Genomic DNA, 26,929 nt, shown 5'->3' with positions numbered 1-26,929 from the left:
TACTGAGGACAGTGCTGAGAACCCAAGAGGTTCTCACTACACTCTGGCTAAGTGTGAGAGGTTGTAAACTAAGAAAACATGGGCAGCTAGGCAGGGAGCAGCCAGGCTAAAGCCAACCGGGGAGGCATTCAAACTCAAAACTTTTATAGAAAAACCGTGTCAAAATTTTGTTGTGACCACATCAAAATGAATATTTCCTGCAAGGAGCTTGTCAGCATAACAAGACTATAGTTGATTTGCAAGTATGAGGGGTTTTTTTGTTTGTTTTTGTTTTTGTTTTTTTTTTGAAGTGTTTTTTTAATCCTCACCCAAGGACTTTTTTACTTCATTGCTTTCAGAGGGAGAGGAAGGGAGAGAGAGAAGCATTAATGTGAGAGAAGCATCCATCAGTTGCCTCTTGTATGCACCTGAACTGGGGAATGAACCCAGGACCTAGGTTTGTGCCCTAACTGAGAATCTAACCCACAATATTTCAGGAGTCACACCAGCCAGGATTGTTGTATGAGGTTTAAAATTCCTGGTCTTTAAGAGATTAATGTGAGGGAGGTGAAAATAATTTTTCTTCTACTCAAAGTTCTTCCTGCTGGTCTAATAATCACACTGATAAATTTATTACATATGTACATGTGGGGGCTCCATAAGAATATGAGATTTAAGGACAGATAGGTTAGTTGAGGTGTATATGCCATCTTTTGCTAAGGAGAAAGAAGGGTAGTGGTATGCACTTCAAAGGGCAGGAAGGCAATTCACAGGTAGATGACAAGGAGCAAACATGTGGAAAAGAAATTCTTGCTGGGCCTTCTGGGCCACCCAGTAACAAGTGGACACAGAGGGGAGTTTAACAAACCGAGGCTGGGAATCTTTTTCCTGTCTGCCACAGTTAGTTCACATTATACTAACGTGATAGCTCCATTTAAGCAGGATTTTCCTATCTGAATTCTTTTAGGCAGCTAAGGGGGAGGTGAAAGGCTCTTCTTGAGTCTTTTTTTTTTTTCTTAAAATTAACCTGCTTAAAATAATCAATATTCCAAAAAGCCATATATTGGGATGGCAAACTCTATTCCCCCTCACTGGCAAGTAATTCCTTGTTCCCTGTATTGGGAAAATGAATTTGTGACTGGAACAGCAGAGAAGTGTTATTTGCTCCATCTGAACTTCTGTCCTTAACCAGGTTGGTTTCTGAGCAAAGGGCCACCCAGGAAACCACATTCAGACTGTGCAAAGGCATCTTACCATGAAGGGGCCATTATTCTCTGAGCACTGGTGTCCTCGGGTCTTGCCCTGACTCTGAGCCCAGCTCTTTTCCCTTCTGGAATATAGCCAGGTCGTCTGCTGGACAGCTGTGAAGGTGGATGTTAGAGGGCAGATGGGCAAAGGATGGAAACCAGTGAAGCTTTTCTTTCTGTATAGTGGTGTTCGGAATCACAAGCCAGTTTTGCTTTTTTCCTAAGGGTTTGGGATGATAATGTTGGCATCTGGGATGATAGAAATATCTAGATCAAAAGCCAGTTGAGCTAGAAGGTAGAAATATATTTCTTCTAAAAGAAAGCTAAGTATGGTGACATACTCCAAAAAATGTGGGAAAATGGGACTCTTTATACTTAGTGAAAAGAAGGACTAACAGATAATAAAAGATGCATACAAATTGTCTTTCAGTTTGCTCTTTGGAAGATGCTCATTGAAAAATAAGGTCATGTCTGACTGTTGCTAACAACAGCCCTTTTGGAGCCAGGAGATGTGGAGCAGAATGAATTCAGAAAGATATTTCTCTCAACTGAGAAACATTACTCACCACCCTGCTGCCAAGGCCATTGAGAGCTGCTGCAACACTGTTTACATACAAGGATACACAGGGACAAAAGGTCATGGGAGGTAAGCAAGCCTGCAGTCCTCAAAGTCAAAGAACAATAAACACCCCAACTTTCAAGACTTTTAAAGTAGCACAACTGGGCCAAACAAATTCCCACTTTGGATGTAGATTCACAACATCTTGTGGCTGATGGAAATAGGGCTTAGGAAAGAACCTGAAACAGTACTTCAAATATGTCCGGACTAGAATTAAGACTAAACTGGCATTGAGGAGAGAGATCAAATTTGAGAACAAGGATCCAAGGAGACCCATAAGAACACAGAGAAAAGAGAACCTTTATCAGAAAATTCATAAAACATAATGAGTAACCTCTCTGATGTGATGGAGAGAACATTCAGTGATACGACTAGTAGTACTTTTGAGGTCCAGTGTGTAGACTCTCAACCATGACCTGAACAGGCATTTTGTCACCAAATATGTAGGTATCTCTAATTGAAATGTATCTGAAACAGAAGTCAATACCTACAAAAAATTGTTAAAATATTCTCCCTGGAAATGACAGAGTTTTGTCCCAAACTTGACTACTCACATTAAGCAATCTGAATAAATATAGTGGGATTTGGCACTCCTGTGAAGCATCATTTGCTAAGAAGAGAATGCTTTGAAGTCTCCCAGAACTCTGAGAAAAGGTATAGAATCGTTGGCTTCATGGAAGCCCAGTGGTCCTGCCCAACCCACATCTGTCTCACTTCTTCTTTTTCTCTTATCAGAAGGCACTAAAGTTGGCCTTACATCACAAGTGCAAATCTAACTCACTTCTTTCTTATGAGAAATTATAGCAATTTGACTTTGAAATTCAACTTAAAGGAGAACAGAAAAGTCTATTTTTAATTAGAGAAAAACATCAAGCTGAGTGAAAATCACTTTGCAGGTCCTGTTGAATGTAGACTGGAACTACTTTTGAGGAGATCATTAATTTTATGGAAGTGATATACACCAGAATCAACTTCCATCCTAGTTTATAATCAATCAATTAATCACCAAGTCCAAGGGGAGTGAGTTCTTTGTGTTCTCTGCAGGACTGCGTGAGGTTATGAGAGAAGAAAGTGTCACTCACTGTACATTAATTAAATGTTCAGGGCTGGATTCAAGTTATTTTAACCACAGAATCAAAACTATCAGGTAGAGGGAAGGAAATGCAGAATGACTTAAACAACTACTTCATGAAAGGAAAACATCCATTACTTGTTTCAATGTCCCCATTTGGTAGTATTTCTTCTTAAGAAATGTGGCAAATGATATGTGCAAAAAAAAAAAATCTTTAAACTTAAGTGTTTCTGAACAATGTGTGTACTACAAAAAACAAAACAAAACTGGAAAATGCATTTGTTTACTCATTTGTGTGTTTTTCCTGAAATCAATATGCATTACTTTCTTTCAAAAATTTCTCTCTCATTGTTTTTTAAAGCCCTAATTCTAGTTTATTACACTTTGAAACAGCTTCCTTTACCCACACTCAACCAGATTCCTGCACCTGTTCCATATAGGGCTCAAAAGTTTTCTTGTACAAACATCATACCTGTTATATTTAAATCTATAAGTTATTTTAATAAAACAATTAAACAATTGTTGTTTGGACTATATTCCTATCATTGCAGCTTTTTAAAAATAACACTTGCTGGTGTTTTTTAAATGCATAAAACTATAAAAACTTACTAATGTTCTATAACTTCACCATGTAAATAACCTCTGATAACATGCTTTTAAAAGTTAATTCATTTACATAATGAAAAATTCGAGGAGTACAGAAAATTGTGGAATGAAAGTAATATTCTATTTCCCACCTGGTCATTCTCACCCTTACTATTATTAACAGTTTTTATAGTTCTTTCAGAAAACATTTTTATACATATATCAAAATATGCATTTACAGGCCCAAATACACACATGCATGCACATATTTTATTTCATAGAGGACATCATATAATCAATAGCCAATAGTGCTTCATCTGGTTTGTTTTCATATAATAAGGTGTTTTAAATAACTTCCCATGTTAGTGCACATAGGTCAATATCACCCCTTTTAATAGCTGCATAGCACCCAAAAGAATCGGATGCTATATAAATCCAATATATTCTAGAATATATTTTTGTAGCCCTTTATTAATTGACATTTAAGTAGTTTCAAGGTTTATTTTTGTTTTTAGAATGCTGATTGATGATCCTTTTATAACTTGGCTTTTAAAAAAATGTATTAGTCATTAAATTCCTAAAAGTAGAATTTTTTAAGCTAAGTTTTCTTTTATAATCTGTTCTAACTTTTTATGTTGCCTACAATTTAGAAAGGAGAAAACTTTCTAATTTATTTAGGTTACGGGTGGGAAATGGAAAATATCAGTGACAGTGTACTGGCCCAGCTGCCTAGATTCATTTCAGGTTCAATTGTGGAGGTGCTCATAGTGCAGACACACTTAGAATGAGGTCCATAACAATGTTCTTCCCTACTACAGAATGATACAGAATGATGCTCTCAAGCTAGCATTTCTCATTTATCAGTTCCTGCAGATAGTTCCTTAAGAAATATGACCATTGGACTTCCAGTCAAGATGGCAGCAAAGGAAGACATGACCTGCATCTTTGCACAACTACATAAAAATTACACTTAATATATAGAACAGCCACCACTTATAATCATCAGAAAGTGAGTTGATAGAAGTCTGACAACTAGAATTAAAGAAATTAAAGGAATTAAAGAAATCAAATCCATCCATACTGGTAGTAGTGACACAGACGTGAAACGGGCTGGCCCCCCACCCACGTGTGGTGGATAAAAATTTCAGAGGAATATCTTGGGAGTGAGGAGTTCCAGCCACACTCCAGGCCCCCTAGCCCAGGGTTCCAGTGCCAGGAAGATAAGTCCCCACAAGCAAAAACCAGTGAGGATTGAGTTGGTGGAAGATACCTCTAAAGCCCCAAGCAGTTCCTCTTAAATAACTCACACATGGACTCAGCTACTCACACCCTCACTCCCTCTGAGCTCTAGCACTGGGGGAAGAGCTTGAAAGGCACCAATGGTATATAGGGAGAAACTGAAGTGTCTGGCATCAAGGTAAGCAGGGGTCATTGTCCCTTTTCTAAGTCCTCTCTCAACAGAGTTGGCAAGCTGGTGCCATATCTGAAACTCCATTGACCTGGCTAACACTGTTTGACCTGCCTTGGAGATCCCCAGAGACTCTGCCCCATCTAACTTATGGGCCCACCCAAGCTGCTTTTCCATATGAATGGCTGGTCTTGGCTCATGCTTCACAACTTCCTAAGTTCTATCAAACAAGCAACAGCCAGCCTCAGGGAGCCCCAGGCCCAGCACTAGCAGCAGCCAACCTAGATTTACAGCATGGCTTCACCTAGGACTCGCCAAATCCAGCACTCATAGCAGCTATCTCAGATTGCTTTTAGCTGAGGCATGGTGGTCCCGGGAAAAACACAGGTGGTGGCTAACTTTGGCCTGTCTACCTGGAAAACCCCAGGGCCAGCGTACCTAGTGGACAGCTACAGACAGTGTTGGAACATCACCACCCCACCCCTGCACAGATGATCCTCCATGGAGGGCAAAGGCTTGTGGTAAGTGGTCTTAGCCAGTCCTTGCAGCTGATTGGCCTGGGTAAATCCTTCCCATTGATCTTCCAATAGCAACCAAGTCTCAACAACAAGAGAAGGGTGTAATCAGCTCACACAGAGGGTACACCTTGAGTACCCAGTTTGGGTGATAGGGGAGGATGTGCCACTGGACCCTACAGGACACCTACTACATTAGGCCACACTACCAAGACACGGAGTCAAAACAGCTCTATCTAATACATAGAAACAAACATAGAGGCTCCCAAAATGAGGAGACAAAGAAACATGGCCTAAATGAAAGAGCAGATCAAAACTCCAGAAAAAGAGCTAAATGAAATGGAGATAAGCAATCTATTAGATGCAGTGTTCAAAACACTCGTTATAAGGATGCTCAGGGAACATAGTGAGGACCTCAACAGCATACAAAATATCCAGTCAGAGATGAAGGATGCACTAATTGAAATAAAGAACAATTTACAGGAAAACAACAATAGATTGAATGAAGCCAAGAACCAAGTCAATGATATGGAACATAAAAAAGCAAAAAAACAACCAATAAGAAGAAGAAGAAAAAAAGAATCTAAAAAAATGAGGATAGTATAAGCAGGCTCTGGGACAGCTTCAAGAAATCCAAGATTCACAACAGAGGGGTATCAGAAAAAGAAGAGACAGAGCAAGAAACTGGAAATCTATTTGAAAAAATAATGAAAGAAAACTTCCCTAATTTGGTGATGGAAATAGACATGCAAGTTCAGAAAACACAGAGAGTCCCAATCAAGATGGATACAAAGAGGCCCATTCTAAGACACATAATAAAACATCAAAGTTTAAAGGTAAAGAATCTTAGAAGCTACAAGAGAAAATACGTTAGTTACCTCTAGGGGAGTTCCTATAACACTGTCAGCTGATTTCTCAAAAGAAACTTTGTAGGCTCGAAGGAATTAGCAAAAAATATTCAAAGTCATGAAAAGCAGGGACCTACAGCTAAGATTGCTCTACCCAGCAAAGGTATTATTTAGAATCAAAGGACAGATGAAGAGCTTCCCAGACAAGAAAAACTAAAGGAGTTCATCACCACTAAACCATTATTTTATGAAATGTTAAAGGGACTTCTTTAAGAAAAAGAAGATCAAAACCAAGTATAATAAAATGGCAAAAAATACAAATCTATCAACAAATGAATCTAAAAATCTAAGTAAACAAGAAAAACAAAGACACAATCATGGATACAGAGAGCATTTTGATTGTTGTCAAATGGAAGGGGGGTTTGAGGGAAGGGGTGAAGAGGTGAGGGGATTAAGAAGTACAAATAGGTAGTTACAGAATAGCATGGGGATGTAAAGTACAGCATAGAAAATGTAGAAGCCAAAGAACTTATACACATGACCCATGGACATGAACAATGGTGGAGGGATTGCCTGAGGGAGTTGGGGATTCTGGCTGGAGGGAGCAATGGGGGAGAAATCAGGACCACTGTAATAGCAAACTTAATAAAATATAACTTACAAAATTAAATATGACCATTTAAAAATTATTGATATCTGACCAAATCTTTGTGATTAAGTCACATTGTCAAGTCTCTTATTAGCTACACTAAAAACACAAGGCTGACTGAGGGAAATATCTACCTTGGCTGTCTGCCAGATAAGATTTATGTGAAGCTATTAGACCTGAACTGGAATCACTAAAGAAGACTTCACTGGATAAAATAATTCACCCCTGCATATCATCCCATGTATCCCCAAGTCATGTATACTTTTACGTAACCTAGATGTGCAGAAGCCAGTTTTTAGAATCTTGCTTTCATTAAATAAAGAGTGTTCATCCTACTGGGAAACACTCAACTTCTTTTTGCCAGTATTAGCAGCCAGACCAATCTTTCTGTATATCAGCACCATTTGACAGATGAAAATTATGCCTAAGTCACTGGGGTTTGGGAGAGGTTGAAGACTGTGTCCTTTAAAAGAACAACATTGCCACAGTAAGATTGATGAGAGAATTTTCCTTTTATGGAAATGAGCAAGGCTAGATTTGCTTCATAAATCAAGCCAGACAAATTTCCACAAAGCCCTTTAGTGATGTGTCTAGAGGAACAGGCTGCAATGCTCCTGAACCTTTGCTCTTCCTCCTATTCCCATCATCTGTACCTGGGACAGAGGCCCTGTGCCCACTCAGGCAATGTCAGCCCATTCGTGATCACAGGTAGGCTCCCCTAGGTGACCGTCTTTAGGACATTCCTGGAAGTTTCAGAAAACAGGCACTTCATGAGTTCCTTTAATTTAATTATGAATAAGAACCAATCTTCCATTGGTTTTCTGTACTTTAATAAATGAGTAGTCAGAAATTAGGTGGATAAGAAAGCAGGCAAAAGCTATGGTCAATGATATATTTCTGCCCTTGAGAAATTCACACTGAAAATTAAATATTTATCTTAAATAATTAGCTGGAATAAAAAATAAGACAAATGGAAAATTGCAGAACTAAATGGAAACATCTATGAAGCAAGAATGATGTTTTGAATAGATATGTTGTTCCATTTTATTCATTAAATCCTTTTAATAAATACTTTTGAGCACTTATGCACTGGACACTTCTGGATCAAGGTACACAAAGATTTTACACTATAAATAGTTCATGCTATCTTTTGGGTTTAAATGGTTTTCATTACAACCACTGGAGCACAACAGTGGGCTGAGCAAACAGTGCCAATACAGGGACAAAGAAATACCAGATAAATGCCAAGGAAAACCAGGAAGGTTGAGGTTGTAAAATATTATATAAAATAATTATTTCTAGAATTTAAAAAAATAAATGAATTCTTTGTTATTATAAAATAATATACTTTTCCAAAATCCAAGAACTATTTAAACTCCATATTAGGCACATGTACCTCAATAAATATCAAAAATATTTTTTTTAATGCAGATAATATTTCCTCATCAGAGTTTTGGGAGTGGGAGCAGGGGATACAGGTCTCACTAAAAATAAAAAAAAAAAAAAGGAAGAAATGAAATGAAAAGAAAAAGAGAAAGAAAGAGATGGAGTCAAAGCTCATACAACTTTCTGAACCTCTGGATCAAACCATGCCTGAAGACAATTCAAGTTTGGAATTTTGGTTATTTCTAGCAGAAATTTTCTACCACTCTTTTTCTAAACCAAACTTTCTGATACTTGCAACAAAAAATATTCGAACATTTTAATCTGGAAATTGTATACTTAACCTAATTATAAATCAAATAATGAAACAAAGATATTTTCAGACCAAGGTTAGCTCTCACACAGCCTTCTCAGGCAGTTATACTTAGGAATAAGCAGTACCATGATTTGAGACATATGGATTGAACCCAGGAGAATGACAAAGGGAAGTTCCAGAATACAGCTGTGCAGTACACCTAGAAAAACAACCAGTGTGGGGAGTTAGGTGTCTAGAAAGGAGATATCTTGGAAAGGAGACTTCATACATTTGAGAGTATTGTTTGGATAATGGAAAAAATTTAAAGAGGCAGTGAAGTCAACAATGCCAGAATAAATAAGCAATTAGAAGCTCTAGGAGGAATGAGAAAAGGAAATACCAACATTGCATATTACATGGGTCTACAGTGAACAATATTTACATGGTCAGAGTAACATAAGGACTCTCTTGAGTTTCAGCTTTTAGATCCAAGTATTGACACAGCACAGATGTGCTTACCATTTCAGAGAAGAATATAAATAATAAATAATATCAGCCTTGATAATGTGGAACTTGTCAAACACAGATGACAGAAAATGGGAAGTGGAAAGGGGAAAATAACAGGAGGAACAACTGTGAGCCTAAAATCTTTACCTTAGTAATTAATAGACAGAGAGAGAGAGAGAGAGAGAGAGAGAGAGAGAGAGAGAGAGAGAGAGAGAGGGAGAAATGTAGGTATATTATTCCAGGTTACAAAAGCAACTGATAGAGAAAAAATAGTGACATGACTATAAGAAAGAAAGAAAAGGAGATGAGCTATATCCTCACAGTGGCAAAAACTCAAGTGATAGCTTCTTAAAGGCATAAATCAAGAAATAAGGTTTATGTATGTTATTTAGAGGTACTGAGTAAATTTAAAGATATTGAAAATCACACAAAACTAAAATAGAAAATGGTACAGGAGTAACACAGTTCTTCTGGGAACAGGACTGAGATGGAGCTAGAAACTGATGCTTTTCATTTTATATTCCTATGATCTAATTTAATATTCAAACCATGAGTATATTAATTTTAATAAAATAAATTTTTCATTTTTATATCCTTTTAAAAATTATATTAGTTTCAGTTGTACACCCCACTGATTAGACATTACATATCTTACAAAGTGATTACCACAAAAAATTTAAGATCCATCTGAAACCATACATAGTTATTAGAATATATTTACTATATTCCCTATGCTGAACTTTATATAACTTTGACTATTATTTCACAATCAATATGAATTCTTAAATCCCTTTATCGTTTTCACCCATGCCAACACCACTCCCATCTGGCAATCATCAAAATGTTTCTCTAATTCTATGAGTCAGTTTATGTTTGTTTTGCCTGTTTATTTTGGTTTTCTTACATCCAATTGTTGATAGATATGTATTTATTGCCATTTTATTGTTCATATTTTTTAGCTTTTCTCCTCCTCCTTCTTCTTGAAGACCCTTCAGCATTTCATATAATACTGGTTTGGTGGTAACGAACTCCTTTAGCTTTTTCTTCTCTTGAAAGCTCTTTAAGTGTCCTTTGATTCTAAATGATAGTTCCAATAAGAGTAATCTTGGTTATAGATTCTTGCTTTTTATCACTTTGAATACTTCTTGCCAATCTCTTCTGGCCTGCAAAGTTTCTGTTGAGAAATCAGCTGAAAGTCTTATGAGAGCTCCCTTGTAAATAATTAACTGCTTTTCTCTTACTGCCTTTAGGAGTCTCTGTCTTTAACCTTTTGCATTTTAATTATGACTTGTAAAAGAAAATTTCAATGCTTAAAAGATAAATCATACTCAACTCTACTCTTTTTTTTTCCTTTTATTTTTTGGTTATTCAATTACAGTTGTCCCATTTTTCCCACATTGCTCCCCCCACCCAACCCATCCCTTCTCCTTTCAGACCTCTGGGCTCTTTCTGTTCAAGCCATTAAGATAGAAAAGAAAAACCAGTTTTAAAGTGAAGCCCACAGACCACTCCATACGTCACGAACCCAGCCACTTAGTTCAGCCAAACTGTTGAGTCTCAGGACGCAGGGATGCCGACAGGATTAAGTGAGGCCTATACGTATAGACAATCACTCAGATAATGAGACCATAGGCTTATGCCCTTTGAAAACAGAAAACATATGTTAATTTATGTAACATAACCCAAAAACAAGTCTCTAAATCTGTAAGACTGTCTTATTAGAAAGACATCCAGTTGTAAGGCACTTGACATTCTTCTTGCCTGTAAATTAAATATCTTTGATGATACCACAGACATAGTTTAACTTTCAAATGAAAACAAACTTTAAATGAAAAGAAACTTTAAAGACGGTTAGCTGTACTACTTTATAGTCTACCACTGATCATTGTGATTTTCTTTGAATCACGATTTTTCTCCTTAAGATTACTCTCCTTGTCATTAAAGGGACTGCATAAAGTCTAGTTTTAATTTATCCTGTTCATTTGCATAAATACAACAAGAGCAGAAAATGATCACTTATGATCTTTAGTTCTGCTTTGCTGGAACTTACACTAGGATCATTTAGGGTGACCTTCAGTCTGCCCTTCAGGGCACAGAAGCTGAGCCACATACCTGACATTCAGCATTGCCTGTAAACAACTGTCTTTTTCAAGTCCTTCTGGTATTCCATTGTGCCTTAAGGTCCCTTCTAGCCATCTTTCAGGAAAGCAACCTTCATTTCTTCCCTGGAAAGATTGCTGTGGAACACACAATCAACCAAGCAAGGTACCAGGCCTTTAATCTTGTGGGTTTTTATTACCTTTGAAAGTCAATCCTAGTTCCTCAAGGCTTTTTGGTAACAACCAGAGCCCAAGCATGTCTCCTTTAGGCATGACATTCCAGTCAAAGTCTTGGTCAAGAAAAACCTCTATTAACAACTGGTATTATTAGTCTTATGCAAAGAACCTTATGTCATTACATACTTCTTCAGAATGTAAAATTCTGGAGGGATTAGATAGAAAGAAAAATATACAGTGTGAAGGAAAACTCCTGTTTTTCTAATATTCACTGAACTTGCATTTCCATTCTTTATATTTTCATTTTTTCCCACACTAAAAATTTTTTGTTTGTTTTTCCATTACAGTTGTCCCACTTTTTTCCCCCTCTTGCTTCCCTGCTCCCTGCCCACCCCTCCTCCCACAGTCAGTCCCCACCCAGTTGTCCATGTCCGTGGGTCATTTATATATGTTCTTTGACTAGACCCTGTCCCTTCTTACCCCCTTCTCTCCCTCCCACCTCCCCCCTTGTTACAGTTAGTTTATTCCTTGTTTACATACCTCTGGTGCACTTTTGCTCATTTGTTTGTGTTGTTCATTTGGTTCCTGTAATAGCTGATAGCATAAGGTAATTTTCTTTCATTGCCTCGCTTATTTCGCTAAGCATAATTCTCTCTAGTTCCATCCTTGTTGTTGCAAGTGGTAAAAGTTCCTTCTTTCTTTCTGCCACATAGAACTCCATTGTATAAATGTACCACAGTTTTTTGATCCACTCATCTACAGATGGGCACTTAGGTTGTTTCCAGCACTTGGATATTGTAAATAGTGCTGCTATGAACATAAGGATGCATAAGTTCTTTTGAATTGGGGTTTCAGGATATTTCGGGTATAATCCTAACAGTGAAATCACTGGTTCAAAAGGCAGTTCCATTTTTAGTTTTTTAAGAAAATTCCAAACTGTTTTCCATAGTGGCTGCACCAGTCTGCATTCCTTCCAGCAATGCACTAGGGTTCTTGTTTCTCTGCATCCTCATCAGCACTAGTTGTTTGTTGATTTGTTGATGATGGCCATTCTGACTGGCGTGAGGTGGTATCTCATTGTGGTTTTTATTTGCATCTCTCTGATGACTAGTGATGTTGAGCATCCTTTCATATGTCTGTGAACCTTCTGTATGTCCTCTTTGGAGAAGTTTTTGTTCAGGTCCTTTGCCCATCATTAAATGGGGTTGTCTGCCTTCTTGGTGTTCCGTCATATAAGTTCTTTATATATTTTGGAGATCAATCCCTTGTCTGAGGTATCATTGGCAAATATATTTTCCCATATGGTTGGTGCCCTTTTGATCTTCCTGATGTTTTCTTTTGATGAGCAGAAATTATTTAGTTTGATTTAGTCCCATTTGTTTATTCTTTCTTTTATTTCCCTTGCCTTAGGAGATATATCAGTGAAAATGTTGCTACGTGGGATATCTGAGATATTCCTGCCTATGTTTTTCTCTAGGACTTATGGTGCCATGGCTTACATTTAAGTCTTTGATCCATCTTGAGTTTATTCTGGTGTATGGTGTATGTTGGTCGTCTAGTTCCATTTTTTTTTGCATGTCCCTGTCCAATTCTCCCAACACCATTTGTTGAAGAAACTCTTTTCATTCCATTTTATGTTCCTTCTCCCTTTGTCAAATATTAGTTGAACCTATAGACCTGGGTTTATTTCTGGGCTCTATTCTGTTCCATTGATCTATATGTCTGTTCTTATGTCAGTACCAGACTCTTTTGATTACTGTGGCCTTGTAGTATAGTTTGATATCAGGTATTGTGATTCTTCCTAGTGTGTTCTTCTTCCTAAAAATTGCTGTGGCTATTCGGGCTTCTTTTTTTTTTTTTTTTTTTTTTTTTTGTTCATATACATTTTTGAAGTATTTGTTCTAGGTCTTTGAAATATGTCATTGGTATTTTAATAGGGATAGCATTGAATTTATAAATTGATTGAAAAGTATGTACATTTTAATGATGTTGATTCTTTCTATCCCTGAACATGGTATATGCTTCCATTATTTGTATCTTCCCTAATTTCTTTCTCCAGTGTTATGAAGTTTTCTAAGGACAGGTCTTTTACCTTCTAAGTTAAGTTTATTTCTAGGTACTATTTTTGTTGTTGTTGTTGCTATGGTAAATAGGATTTTTCTTTTAGTTTCTATCTCTGAGATTTTATTGTGGTGTAGAGAAATGCCTTCAATTTCTGAATATTGACTTTGTACCCTGCTATTTTGCCGAATTCACTTATTAGGTTGAGTAATTTTTTAGTGGAGTCTATAGGGTTTTTAATGTATACTATCATATCACCTGCAAATAATGACAGTTTTACTTAGTCTTTCCCAATTTGGATGCCTTTTATTTCTTTTTCTTGTTGGATTGCTGTCGCTAGAACTTCCAACACTATGTTGAATAGGAGTGGAGAGAGTGGACATCCTTGTACATTCCTGATCTCAGGGGAAATGCTTTCAGTTTTTGTCCATTGAGCATGATGTTGGCTTCAGGTTTCTCGTATATGGCCTTTATTTGTTGAGGTATGCTCCCTATATTCGATTTTGTTGAGAGTTTTCATCATAAATGTGTGTTGTACTTTATCAAATGCTTTTTCTGCATCTATTGGTATGATCATGTGTTTTTTTTTCTTTCATTTTGTTTATGTGGTGTATTACATTTATTGATTTGCAAATATTAAACCATCCTTGCATCCCTGGGATGAATCCATTTTCATCGTGGTGTATGATCTTTCTAATGTGTTGCTGGATCCGGTTTGCCAATATTTTGTTGAGGATTTTGGCATCTTTGTTCATCATCGATATTGGTCTGTAGTTTTCTTTCTTTGTTGTGTCTTGACCTGGTTTTGGGATTAGGGTAATACTGGCTTCATAGAACGAGTTAAGGAGTCTTCCTTTCTCTTGGATTCTTTGGAATAGTCTGAGGAGGATAGTAGTTAGTTCTTTCGTAAATGTTTGTAGAATTCACCTGTGAAGCCATCCTATCCAGGGCTTTTGTGTGCTGCGTGTTCTTTTGGTTACTCCTTCAATTTCACTAGTTGTTATTGGTCTGTTCAGGCTTTCTGCTTCTTCTTGATTCAGTTTTGGAAGATTGTATGTTTCCAGGAATTTGTTCGTTTCCTCTAGATTGTTAAATTTCTTGTGATACAGTTGTTCATAATAATTTCTTACAATTCTTTGTATTTCTGTCGTATCAGTTGTTATTTCTTCTCTTTAGTTTATGATTTTATTTATTTGGGTCCTCTCTCTCTCTCTCTCTCTTTTTTTTTTTTTTTTTTTGATGAGCCTGGTAACAGGCTTGTCAATTTTGTTTTTCTTTTCAAAGAACCAGCTCCTACTTTTGTTGATCTTTTGAATTGTTAGTTTAGTCTCTATGTCATTTAATCTTGGTGACTTCCTTCCTTATACTCACTCTGGGCTTTGCTTGTTGTTCTTCCTATAGTTCATGTAGCTGTAGAGTTAAATTTTTTATTAGAGATTCTTCTAGCTTTTTTTAGGTAGTCCTGTATTGGTATGAGCTTTCCTCTCAAGACTTCTTTCGCTGTATCCCAGAGGTTTTGGGTTGTTGTGTGTTCATTATCATTAATTTCCCGAAAATTTTTTATTTCTTCCTTGATGTCATTGTTAACCCATTCATTATTTAATAGCATGTTATTCATTCTCCATGAGTGTGAATGCTTTTGAGGTTTTCCCTTGAGGTTGATTTCCAATTTTAAGCCATTGTGATCTGAGAAGATGCTTGATATAATTTCAAATTTCTTGAATTTGTTGAGGCTTGTTTTGTGTCCTACCATGTGGTCTATCTTTGAAAATGTTCCATGTATACATGAGAAGAATGTATATTTTGCTTCTTTGGGGTGAAAAGTTTTATATAAATCGACTAAGTTCATTTGAACTAGAGTGTTGCTCAATGCCTCAATATCTTTGGTGTTTCTTTGCTTCGAAGATCTGTCCATTGTTGACAATTGGGTGTTAAAGTCCCCTATTATGAGTGTGTTGCTGTTTATATTTTTCCTGGAATCTTTCAAAATTTTCCTTACATATTTCAGTGCTCCTAAGTTGGGTGCATATATATTTACAAGGATTATAACTTCCCTTAAGTATTATGAAATGCCCTTCTTTGACTCTTTTTATGGGCTTTGCTGTGAAATCTGTTTTGTCTGATATAAATATTGGTACTCCATCTTTTTTTTCATGTCCATTTGCTTGAAATACTTTTTTCCATCCCTTCACTTTCAGTCTGTGTAGATATTTTGTTCTAAGGTGTGTCTCTTTTAAAGAGTATATATGTCGGTCGTGCTTTCTAATCCATTCAGCTTCCTTATGTCTTTTGATTGCAGCATTTAATCCATTTACATTTAAGTTTATTACTGGTAGGTTATTTTCCCTTTTGTACTTGTGTTCCTCTCTGTCTCTCTGTTTCTTCATCTTCTTAAAGCAGACCCTTTAGCATCTCTTGCAATGCTGGTTTGGTGGAGATGTATTCTTTTAGCCTTTTTTTTTGTCCTGGAAACTCCTTACTTCACCTTCCATTTTGAATGAGAGCCTTGTTGGGTAGAGTATTCTTGATTGTAGGCCTTTGTTTTTTATTGCTTGGAATATTTTTTGCCATTCCCTTCTGGCTTGTAGTGTTTCTGCTGAGAAATCTGATGATAGCCTTATTGGAGCTCCCTTGTATGTTATTAGTTGTTTCTCTCTTGCTGCTTTTAGGATTCTCTCTTTGTCTTTGAATGTTGCCATTTTAATTATGATGTGTCTGGAAGTGGGCCTGCTGGGTTTCATCTTCATTGGGACCCTTTGTGCTTTCTGGACTTGGGTGACTCTTTCTCTCCTCATGTTAGGGAAGTTTTCTGTCATTAGTTTTTCAAACAGGTTTTCTATCCTTTGCTTCTCTTCTTCTCCTTCTGGAATTCCTATGATACAGATATTATTACGTTTCATGTTGTCCTGCAGCTGTCTTAGAGTCTCTTCAGTCTTGTTCAGCCTTTTTTCATTTTGTTGCACTGTCTGGGAATTTTTGTGTACATTGTCCTCCAGCTTGCTGATTCTATATTTTGCTTCCTCTAGCCTGCTTTTAATTCCTTCTACTGTGTTCTTCAATTCAGAGATTATATTCTTCATTCCCTCCTGGCTCTTATTGATAGCTTCTATGTCCTTTTATATGCCCTGGCTGGTTTAGCTCAGTGGATTGAGCGTCGGCCTGCGAGCTAAGTGTCGCTGGTTCGATCTTCCAGTCAGGGTACATCAGAGAAGGAAAACTCTGACTCCAAAAAACCTCCGCTGCCTTGCGGCATACCTCTTCAGGGGAAAGGCTAAGGGAGTAAACCCCGACAGAAAATCCGGAGCCGGAGTCCCTAAGGCGGTTTGACGTTGTAGTCAACACCGGCAACTCCTGCGGCGCACCTGAAGCCAAGCTGTATCGACTCCGTCTTTCCCTTGGACCCTTCAGCTGCGAAGAGAGGGGGGGTCTGCTGCATGGGCAACAGCAGACCCTCCATATCACCCTGCCCAGGCTCTGTAGCTTCAGCTCCACTGGAGAGGACACTCCAGCGTCATCGCAAGATGTCAATTCAACACGGGAGGAGACAGATGCCGTGTCACTCCCGAGTCGGACTGCACAGCCATTCTCGGCGGTGCAGATAGACACTTAAGAAGCTACACCATCGTCTCTCGAGACGGACGGCTGCCGGCGACGACGACGACGATGTCCTTTTATATGCTGGTGTAATTCTCCATAAGTTTTTTGTAGTTTTTCTGGAGTTCGTGGTAGTTTCCCTGGAGTTTTTTGTAGTTTTCACTGAGTTCATTGAGCTTCTCTATAATCCATTTTTTGAATTCTATATCTGATAGTTTGCTCCCCTCTATTTGATTTAGCACTCTCTCTGGGGATTCTATCTTTTCTCTCAATGGGGGGTTGTTTCTCTGTCTCCCCATTTTTGTGGTGCTTCTTGTTTGTTGCTGCTTCTTAGATTGATCTGCACTTCCTGGATCTGCCTCTGGTGGCATCAGATTGTATACTAGTCTGGCCCTATGCAGCCTGTTGGAGACTTCCAGGAATCTACTGCCTTTGTCTGTCTCCTTTAGTTGTTAATCTATTCAATCTTTGATTAGCCATCAGCCTTAAGAACCGAGGGTGTGGCAGCTTAATTCCTGTAGGTAGGGCTTTTGCTTTCACTCAGGCTGATGCCTGCAGTACTAGGGATTAGTCAGCACTGGGAACCAGTCGGCTGCTCCCCCAGTTCTCCCCTCAAAGCCACCGCGCCAAACTCTCCCCAAGCATCTCCAGTCTTCTCTGCCTTCCCTCTGCTTGAGCCCAGGGTAAGTGGGGGCCAAAATACTTTCGTATGTCATTCACTTAAGAGCTTTTTTCTCCAGCAGTTTCTCTCCAGCTAGCAAGAAACCCTGTGGCTTTTCACTTTTCACAACTGGATACTTTTTTACTTTCCACTCTGTTGCTGTAGGCTGGGAAGCCCAGCTAGGGGTTTAGACCCTGCCCTTCTCAGGCGGAACCCCTGGCTGCTGAGCTGTTTCTCAGTCCCTTCAGCTGCCACCTGTGTGAGCCCAGCCAGCCCTTCCGCGTCTCCGCACTCCCTACCGGTCACGTTGTGATGTAGCGGCCTTTTCTGTCTCTCTGTGGTTATAAGACTTTTCTACAGCTGGTGTTTGGTTGGTTATTCCAGATGATTTCTCCAAAATTAAGTTGTAAATCCAGACTGGTCCTGGGAGGAGGTTAGTGTAGCTTCCACTTACCCCTCTGCCATCTTGGATCTCCTCAACTCTACTCTTAATTAAAGGAATTCAATCAAATTACTGTCAACTTACCAATTTTTCAAAAATATAAAAAATGTGATGGATCTCAAGCTAGACCAGGATAACAGTTAGGACGGTTATTCAAAATATTTTAACCACAAGTGTATCACTATCTTCAACCACTCAGAACTGCTGCCAGCCACAAATTTCTTATGTCCATTCTAGTGCCTGCCAAGTGAAGAAGGAACATATGTTCTCATATACTGTCGGTGGGGAAATAAGTTGAATGAATTGGATGCAATCTTTCTGGAGAAAATTAGTCATTCTTTTTTCAAAGCTATTAAAAAGTGTTTACTCAACTGAGTTGAACATTCATCTAAGTAAAACATAAAAACAATATAATTTTAAAGGTTTATTAAAATATAATTCACATACCAATCATTTCACCCATTTAAAGTATATAGGTCACTGGATTTTATTATATCTCCAGAATTGTGCACCCATCACCACAATTGATTTTAGACATATTCATCATCTCAGAAAAAAATCTCTTACCTTTTAGTTATCATTTGCCAATCCCCCAATTTTTTCCCAGCCCCAGGTAAACAACTAATCTACTTTGTCTCCATAGATTTTCCTATTCTGGACATTTTATATAAATAGAATTTATTTTCATATGAATTTTTATTTCCACATGAATTTAAAGAGCAGCTTGTCAATTTCTACAAAGAAGTTAACTGGAAGTCTAATAGAGATTGTACTGAATAGTACATCTCTTTGGAGAGTTTATTGACATGATGCTGATGTCTAGATGTGGTACTAGATCAAACTGAATGTTCCCAAACTCTACAAAATGTACCATTGTTTACTGCGATTGCCTGTTTGGGCCACAGACTATCAAGAGATTAGATGAAGAGAAAAATACCCCCTTCTGTCTCTGGCATTGGGGGGGTGGGTTGTGGCCTGAGCCCCATGGCAGAGAGAAGTGGTCATGGGCATGTCTTCTGGTGGAGGTAAGTTGGCCTTTCTAACCTGCTCATCTGACTTTATGAGCAATGGCATAGACTCTCAGCTTCTTTTCTAAGTGTCTTTTTTACTTTGCCTGCCATGAGGATTATCTTTATAATAGTGAACTCAAGGAATCAATCTAGGAAGAAATAATTGTCTGCCTTTCCACATACCTCTTCAGTCTCATTGTACCCATTCTCTTGATTCAGAAGAACAATTCTTAATCAGGTCTGGCTGAGGCAGAATTCCCCTAGAGCATGGAGGAGGAGGCAATGCAGGACAAAGATCAAAATTTTCTTTCTTTCTGGAATAGAGAAAAGGCTGGAATTCCCCACCTCATTGAATATTGTTTCTATGACATTAGCAAGGCATATGGGATTTTTTTCTATCATAGCTCTTGATAAGCAGAGTTTTCTTTCCTCTTCTGCCTCTGGACTCGAAGTTCCTTGAGGCCAGTCACTTGTCCAGAGCTGTTTCTCTGGTACTTAGCAGAGTTGTGGCAGACAAGTGGGCACACAACCATTTGTAGCATAAGTATTGTCATGTTTCAAAGGAGAGTACCTAGTATAGTTGTAATGGCCATCAAATCAAATGATGCATGGGGAAATGATAATAATTTTAAGGATCCACAAATATAACACATTAGTTTTCAAAAAGACACATTTTTGTGAAGTAAAATGTGCATAAAATATCACCTGAATTTTCTAGTGGTGTCAGGGACACTTCCTCTAACAAAACAGTGAGAACACTGGTTCAAGTTAACTATGATTATAAACACATGGGATTCAAAATTTTAGTGGTTCTAATGATGCCTCATGTAATTCCCCAATATCAACATATGCCATTTAAATAAATGATGAAAAATAAGATCTATTATTAATAACATTTATAACAGTGTATATTTTAAGTCTTATCTTCTTATGATGCTCTTTTCATACAAGTTTGTTTTTATTGGACTACCAGCAGAAAATTCCTGTAATTTTATAGCCATGTGACATTGTTGTCATTGCTTTTAGCACAGGCATCTGTTAGTAAAGAGAATAAAAGTATTCTCTTATGAGTCACTAAAATACACTTGCCAAAACCAATTAAACTAGTGCCAAATGTGACAAGTCACCAGAAGACTTAACAATTTACAATGTTCTTGCTGGGGAAGAGAAATAATAAAGAAAAAGAGGTAAATTTGCATAATTTTTTTCTTGGTGAGCTTCAAGAGTTATAATCACTGAAACTTAGTAGTGCTGACTGACCTCGTTAGTGTTTCTTTGGTGTTTTTTACACTTTAGGTCAGAGATAATAATTAAGTTTTTAGTGGTTGGTCTTTTCCATCTCCATAGTACAAAATATGGCTTGTTCTTCCTGAGCAGGAATTGCTAACCAAACATAAATGAACAAAATATAAAAGAAGCAATGCTTGATTCTGAATAATCAAGGATTGGCCCTATACTTAACAGCCAGAAAGGTAAACTAGCAGTGAAATTCTGCATATGAATCTGCCTGCAGGTAAGAATTTTATCTCAAATAAAGACTTGAAATAGAGTTAAGAGGACTAATGGGGAAGGTATATTGCTATCCTCATCTCACCAATTTCAAGAGAAGTAACTTAGCTGACAAGACTAAAGGAAATGGGATATCACACTAAATGTATGTCTTAGAGAAAAAGTATATATTTATCATAATTTGAAATGTAAAATATAAGAAGAAAACTTGATTTACCTTGTATCATCCCACTGAGATCTTTGCAGACTCATCAGGTGAAGAATTAGGGCAGTTATTTTTCCGGGCAAAATTGGGGCTCTAATATTTTTCTTTTACAAAAATATTCTAAAAATAGAGGGAAGTATACACTTAGTTTTGAATACTCAATGCTTTACTAGTAATTTCATTTTACTTGTGAAAGCACAACCTTCCTCACTATTTTTCAAGTAGTTCACATGAAAGAAATGATTTATCTAAAAAGTAAACTCTTATAAGAAAGATGATATACTTTGTCTTGCAAATAAGATATTATCACCCATAGTCCCACAAAAAGTGCAAAATAAGTGCAAAACAAGCTTATATATGAGGGCCTAATTTCATAAGAAATGAGTGTTTTATTTGTATCTTTACCACATTATTAAGTAGAAATGCAGTAATTCACATATCAAGGACTCATTTGATATATAATGAATGTTACTCTAGGAGTTTCTGTTAGGGTGCAAAGAGATGATCATGTTTTAATTTAAAACATTCTTAGTTAAAATAAATGTCAGTGAAAGTTTTCTTACTCATTTATTACTTACCTTCAAATAAGGCAAGGCCTCCCTTGCAGTGCCATTTTAGCATATAACATATTGAAATTAAAATTTCCACTTCAGACTTGAATATATTTATTTTTAATTTCTCTTTGTCAAATAAATTATGACATATCAATAAAAAATGGAGTCTCTGCAGTCATTAAAATGATGTTAGAGAAAATTCTTTATGCCATAAAAAGATATTCATGATGTATTGTTGAAAGGAAAAACACATTATGACAGAATAAGCAATATTATTACATGCATACAAAGAAGTGACATTTACCAAAATGTTAACAGAGGTTAGATTTACAGATTTTTAACAATGGATACTGTTGATAAACTCTGCAGTATTTATTTCCCTTATTTTCTTTTAGACTAGCTTGCTTCTTTTGTTTCAATATCTTCCCAAGCCTTATTTATTTATAGGTCTCAGGGGCAAATGACCACCCTGCAACTCCAAAGGCTCATAAAGGAGTGCCAACTCCTGTGTAAGGTACTGGTTAAGAAGTGGGCTTGTCACCCAGTTCTGGCCAACAGGATTTGAGGAGGAGTCCCATGCGAGCATTTTTTCAATTTTAAAAGAGATAAAGAAGTCTCTTTCCTTTCAACATAGTTATGCCTGGGTGTAACACCTTGAGCTTCTATTGCCATCATCTTGCCACAAGATTAGTGATAATAAAACCACACTGAACATGGTTGATCAGAGAGAGAAAAAATAATCTGGGTTTTAATGACATCATGAGTCAGGGAACCAGCCCTAAAACCCACCTGTCCCTGGACTTCCTGTTATGTCAGGAAATGCTAGTCTGTGTTGTTTAAATCAGGGTTCTTTTTCTGGAGCTAAAACCTGCAAACAGATGCCATGAATAATTTTAACTTTGTCTCTCTTTGCTTATATGAGTTTTCTAAATCCTTTGCATGTGAATGTATTTCTTTTGTAATATGAAATAAAACACTAAAATTATTTCTTTAATGCTAGAGGAAAATAAGAAAAAATAATTTTTCATCATTCTGCTAGTGAGGTATGCCTTTTCATTTCAAGTCAAAAAGTTCATGAATTCTTTTTATTTTATTGCTAGTAAAAATGGGAGAAAAATTCTTCTAGTTAACCAGACCCACATGAACATTTTGCAGGGATACATGTGGCAGTTTTGCCAAATAAGGGTCTCAAATTGTATCTTATAAGGTTTCTGGTCCACAGAAAGCACGGAACTCAGAAGCCATGTTGTCGGGGGCTCTTCAGATTCAACTATTAGGTAGCATGTGTTACTCTCACACTTATTTATATAGTTAAGCTTCTTCAAAAGATTATCTACATCTATTAGCTCTAGTTTCTACCCCTCACCCACATCACTTTCGAACTTATGGTGATCTGGAATCTGGCTCTATCACTCCACTCTTTCTAAGACTTCAGATGATCTTCTTATTACTAAATTCAATGAATGATTTTCAATTATTGTCCTACTCCCTGTATTTGTGGCATTTTTGTCCCCTTATGATCTTTTGAAACTTTTCTTCCTTGATTTCTGAGACTTTTCATTCCCCTTACTGTTCTGCCAGCTCTTTAGGCTCCAGGCTGTTTTTGTTCTGCTCACTCCTTAGAGGTTAAACTTCCCAAGGATTTTCCATTCTCTGTTCTATCATCTTTTCAATGGATAAAATCCTTTGATCAGTACTGTCCAATAAAAATTTCTGCAACAGGAGAAGTGGTCTACATCTACGCTGTCCAATATTATAGCCATTTGCCACTCATAGCTCTTTAGGACTTGAAATGTGGATAGAACAAACGATTCTCTGAATTTTAAATTTTATTTAATTTTACCTAATTTAAATTTAAATGTTCACCTGTGACTAAGTGCTACCTTTTTGTTGTTTGGTTTTCTTTTCATTTTATTTTATTTTGTTTATTTATTTATTTATTTTTGGTTATTGGTTTGTATTTATTTATTTATTTGTTTGTTTTTTGTTTTTGTTTCTCAATTACAGTTGTCCCATTTTTCCCCCACACTCCCTACCCCTTCTCCCACAATCATAACCCTCCCCGTTGTCCATGTCCATGAGTCATTTATACGGGTTCTTTGACTAAACCCTTCCCTCACTTATCCCCCCTCTCTCCCTCCCCCCTTCTCCCTATTGACTGCTATTCTGCTCTTTGTTCTACTTAGTTCTTTTGTTTGTGCTGTTCTTTAGTTTCCTGTATTAGGTGATACCATATGGTATTTTTCTTTCTTTGCCTGGCTTATTTCACTAAGCATAATTCTCTCTAGTTCCATCCAAGTTGTTGCAAATAGCAGGAGTTCTTTCTTTCTGCTACATAGTATTCCATTGTGTAAATGTACCAGTTTTTTGATCCACTCATCTACAGATGGGCACTTAGGCTGTTTCCAGCACTTAGCTATTGTAAACAGTGCTGCTATGAACATAGGGGTGCATAAGTTCTTTTGAATTAGGGTTTTAGGATTTTTCGGGTATAGTCCTAGCAGTGGAATCGCTGGTTCAAAAGGCAGTTCCATTTTTAGTTTTTTGAGGAAATTCCATACTGTTTTCCATAGTGGCTGCACCAGTCTGCATTCCCACCAACAGTGCAGTAGGGTTCCCATTTCTCCACATCCTCGCTAGCACTTGCTGTTTGTTGATTTGTTGATGATGGCCATTCTGACTGGTGTAAAGTGGTATCTCATTGTGGTTTTTATTTCCGTCTCTCTGATGGCTAGTGATGTTGAGCATTTTTTCATGTGCCTATGGACCTCCTCTATGTCCTCTTCGGAGAAGTGTTTGTTCAGGTCCTTTGCCCATTTTTTAATTGGGTTGTTTTCTTGATGTTGAGTCGTATAGGCTCTTTATATATTTTGGAGATCAGTCCCCTGTCTGTGATGTCATTGGCAAATATGTTTTGCCATATGGTTGGTTTCCTTTTCATCTTGCTGATGTTTTCTTTTGCTGAGCAGAAACTCTTTAGTTTGATGTAGTCCCATTTGTTTATTTTTTCCTTTATTTCTCTTGCCTTAGGAGATGTATCTGTGAAGATATTGTTATGTGAGATATCTGAAATTTTCCTGCCTATGTTTTCCTCTAGGACTTTTATGGTGTCATAGCTTACATTTAAGTCTTTGATCCATCTTAAGTTTATTCTTGTGTGGTATAATAAGTTGGTGGTCTTAGTTTCATTTTTTTTGCAAGTCCCTATCCAGTTCTCCCAGCACCATTTGTTAAAGAGGCTCTTCTCACTCCATTTTATGTTCCTTCCTCCTTTATCAAATATTAGTTGACCATAGAGGCTTGGGTTTATTTCTGGACTCTCTATTCTGTTCCACTGATCTATATGTGTGTTCTAATGCCAGTACTAGACTGTTTTGATCACAGTGGCTTTGTAGTATTGTTTGATGTCTGGTGTTGTGATTCCTCCTGCTGTGTTCTTCTGTCTCAAGATTGCTTTTGCTATTCGGGGTCTTTTGGTTCCATATGAATTTTTGAATTATTTGTTCTAGGTCAGTGAAATATGTCGTTGGTATTTTAATAGGGATTGCATTGAATCTGTAAATTGCTTTGGGTAGTATGGCCATTTTGATGATGTTGATTCTTCCCATTCAAGAACATGGTATTGGCTTCCATTTATTTGTATCTTCCTTAATTTCTTTCTTCAATGTTACGTAATTTTCAGAGTACAGGTCTTTTATCTCTTTGGTTAAGTTTATTCCAAGGTACTTTATTTTTCTTGTTGCTATAGTAAATGGTATTTTCTTTTTTGTCTCTGTCTCTGATATTTTATTGTTGGTGTACAGAAATGCCTTAGATTTCTGTATATTTATTTTGTACCCTGCTATTTTGCCAAATTCACTTTTATATCGAGTAGTCTTTTAGTGGAGTTTATAGGGTTTTCTCGGTATACTATCATGGCATCTGTATATAGTGATAGTTTTATTTCTTCTTTCCCAATTTGGATGCCTTTTATTTCTTTTTCTTGTCTGATTGCTGTGGCTAGGACTTCCAACACTATATTGAATTGGAGTGGAGAGAGTGGACAGCCTTGTCTAGTTCCTGATTTCAGGGGGAAAGCTTTCAATTTTTGTCCATTGAGTATGATCTTGGTTTCAGGCTTCTCATATACAGCCTTAATTATATTAAGGTATGCTCCCTCTATTCCCATTTTGCTGAGTGTTTTCATCATAAATGGGTGTTGTACTTTATCAAATGCTTTTTCTGCATCTATTGATATGATCATGTGATTTTTGTCTTTCATTTTGTTTAGGTGATGTATTATATTTATTGATTTGCAAATATTAAAGCATCCTTGCATCCCTGGGATGAATCCCACTTGATTGTGGTGTATGATCTTTTTGATGTATTGATGGATCCTGTTTGCCATTATTTTATTAAGGATTTTAGCATCTATGTTCATCAGTGATATTGGCCTGTAGTTGTCTTTCTTTGTTGTGTCTTGACCTCGTTTTGGGATTAGGGTAATACTGGCTTCATAGAAAGAGTTTGGGATTTTTCCCTCTTCTTCGATTTTTTGGAAAAGTTTGAGGAGGGTATGAATTAGTTCTTCCCTAAATGGTTTGTAAAATTCGCCTGTGAAGCCATCCGGTCCAGGGCTTTTGTGTGCAGGGAGATTTTGGATTACTGTTTCAATTCCCTTCTTTGTTATTGGTCTGTTGAGACTTTCTACTTCTTCTTGATTCAGTTTTGGAAGGTTATATGTTTCTAGAAATTTATCCATTTCTTCTAGGTTGTCAAATTTCTTACCATACAGTTGTCTGTATTAATTTCTTACTATCGTTTGTATTTCTGTAGTATCAGTTGTGATTTCTCCTCTTTCATTTCTGATTTAGTTTATTTGGGTCTTCTCTCTTTTTTTCTTGATGAGCCTGGCTAGAGGCTTGTCGATTTTGTTTATTTTTTTGAAGAACCAGCTCCTAGTTTTGTTGATTTTTTGGATTCTTTCTTTAATCTCTATGTCATTTAATTCTGCTCTGATCTTGATGATGTCCTTCCTTCTCTTTGCCCTAGGCTTTGTTTGTTGTTGTTGTTCTAGTTCTTGTAGCTTTAGGGTTAGATTTTTTATTTGAGATTCTTCTATCCTTTTCAGATATGCCTGTATTGCTATGAACTTCCCTCTTAGGACTGCTTTTGCTGTATCCCATAGGTTTTAGGCTGTTGTATGTTCATTATCATTAGTTTCTAGAAATTTCTTGGTTTCTCCTTTGATGTCATTGTTAACCCATTCATTATTTAATAGCATGTTATTTAATCTCCATGAGTTTGGGTGTCTTTGATTTTTTTCTCTGAGGTTGATTTTTAGTTTCAAGGCATTTGGTCTGAAAAAATGCTTGATATCATTTCAATTTTTTTGAATTTGTTGAGGCTTGTTTTGTGTTCTATCATGTGGTCTATCTTTTAAAATGTTTCATGTGCATTTGAAAAGAATGTATATTTTGCTTCTTTGGGGTGGAAAGTTCTATATATATCAGTTAAGTCCATGTGGTTTA

This window comes from Furipterus horrens, unplaced genomic scaffold, assembly GCF_987537825.1.
Source record: "Furipterus horrens unplaced genomic scaffold, mFurHor1.1.pri manual_scaffold_4, whole genome shotgun sequence".
In the NCBI taxonomy this organism is placed as follows: domain Eukaryota; kingdom Metazoa; phylum Chordata; class Mammalia; order Chiroptera; family Furipteridae; genus Furipterus; species Furipterus horrens.
This window is presented reverse-complemented; position numbering follows the sequence as displayed.